The 2,171-nt window shown below is 39.4% G+C and overlaps 1 protein-coding gene across 1 annotated transcript in view; it reads left to right on the plus strand.

Annotated features, from left to right (window-relative positions):
- Nucleotides 1-420: 420 nt before the first annotated feature.
- Nucleotides 421-2,171, plus strand: part of LOC117122667 (acid-sensing ion channel 2-like) — an 18,283-nt gene continuing 16,532 nt past the window's right edge. Inside the window, exon 1 of the mRNA XM_033268350.1 lies at nt 421-754. The gene's annotated coding sequence lies outside the window, so the exon portion shown is untranslated. The remainder of the gene's footprint in view (nt 755-2,171) is intronic.

Consider the following 2,171-nt stretch of genomic DNA (forward strand, 5'->3'; position numbering starts at 1 on the left):
TCCCCCGGGTTCACCTTCGCCTCACAATGTCTACACATTCCCCAGAACGGCCACCCTGGCTCCACTGTGTCTCCACCCTCCCTGGAACGAACATGCATGGTTCCCCCTGTGTCTGCAAGCTTCCTGCTGGACGGACACCATGTATAGCCCACTGTGTCTGCACCCTTTCCGGGACGGACACCATGCATGGCCCCACTGTGTCTGACCTCATGGGACCTTCAACCTGGCCTCACTGTGTCCACACTATCCCCACAGGTAAGAGTTTTGTACTTTGTTGCCGGGGCAACAGTTACCTGCATTGCAGAAATGAAACGCCTAATATTATAGTCGAGTGTTGATAAGCAAATATATAAGGGTTATTCAACTTATTTCACTCGCTTTTATCCGTGGGCAATGCTCCATAACCTTTACCTGGAATCAATCCTGGTTGTCATTCCTACACGAGAAGCTGACGATTAATCATCATTTTTAGAATGTTTCATGCCATATATACCTCATGGCTATAGTATTGTATAAGTAAGCGATTTACGTGATTATCATTACGTAATGGCCACGTCACGTAAACTACTTAATTTTAGTTTGGTGCTCAAGTAGCGTGTCTAGTTGAGTTCGTGAGACTGTATAATGCGAACGATAGAACTTGCTGGGACATAGCATGTGTAACACAATCGAGATACTACGGTAGTTCTGTGTAAAATCATAACAAAATAATACTATACAGTGGCTTAATGCAGAATGGATGGTACTTTCATTGGTGAGTAGATTCATTTCTAGCATTCATAGCTTTATGGACGCATCATATTCCTGACTAACCTAATAATATTATTACTAGCATTGCCGTAACGGTATAATGATCAAGAGATATTCTCCTGATTTGCGCTGTGAACTTCGATTGTCTGCTCCAGTGTCACATGCTCCACAGTGACCATTTATTTAGTGGAGAGAGAAAACGAATGGCGTACATTTCACAAAACTCGTTCCATAATGATTCAATAACGTCTGCTTTAAAGTATGGGATATTAAAACTTGACGTTTATCGATTTTTTTTGCAAATATCTAGACCTACTTTAAGCCTATCCTTGGCAGTATTGGTGCAACTCATCAGCATAATAGGAAGGAAGATATTCTATTTCGTTTGTACGCGACATAAAACGGTTTTCTATGAAACTCATCATATCCGAATGTCGTTATTATTTTACTTTTTGATATTTCATATGCGAATTGGCATCATTATGATAATTTTAATCATATTCTTGTTCACGGGAGTATTTTTAGGATCGCAACGTGAATTTTGATCTTTATCAACGTCTCATTATTCACACGCACGAATGGCGGCCGTCTGCATTTCCCCCTCTAAATATCCAATGACAATGAATGTTTTACTGCACGCAATATCTTAATATTTTATACGGTTTTTAGTGTAATGACAAATGTAGAGCTGCTCTGGTTCAAATCCATAAGCAGACATGTTTTAAGCTCTGTCGACACTATCGAATTTTCTTTGATAAAAAAAACTGCTATATGCCCATATATAGTCATGATGTGCCTATATATGGACATGATGTGATGTCATCATGACCATATTTAGGCATGTCATATGTTTTGCTTTACGAATGATCTTCTGGGCTAGCATGGAAAGTCACCATCTCAAATACCGTTATTGTTCAAATTTAACAATATAATACCGTACAACAGTGATATGTTATACAAACGTATTTAAATCAAAAGTATTCATCATTTATGTAATGTACAAATAATGACTAAGCCTATTATGTAGTAGACAGATCTGTATAATAGTCAGCATTTGAAATCGTTTTTGAATCCTTACTTTCCCAAAATAGTATGCCTATTGCCTGTAGTATGTATATGCTGTAACTTGCCTTGTCTATAGGTAACCGTTAAGACACTTTCCTGTAATTACCCCGTCCTTCGAAAGGGACGTTAAGTGGTTAGTCCCGTGTGTATTGGGCATGCGTACTGGATGATTAATTGATCGTCCCCCGGTGTACTGGCCACCACAGACGCTGCACCGCAGATTTCGCAGGTCTTAAGAAGTCGAATTCAAAATGCTCTCTCGATTTTCAACAAGTACCATATATAGGCCCTGTCTCTTATACACATCTAGATGTGTATAAGAGACAGGTTTAGGCCCTATTTGGCAAATACTGTAG

Source organism: Anneissia japonica, unplaced genomic scaffold, assembly GCF_011630105.1.
Source record: "Anneissia japonica isolate Jap-2015-1 unplaced genomic scaffold, ASM1163010v1 scaffold287945_len1679841_cov205, whole genome shotgun sequence".
Classification (NCBI taxonomy): domain Eukaryota; kingdom Metazoa; phylum Echinodermata; class Crinoidea; order Comatulida; family Comatulidae; genus Anneissia; species Anneissia japonica.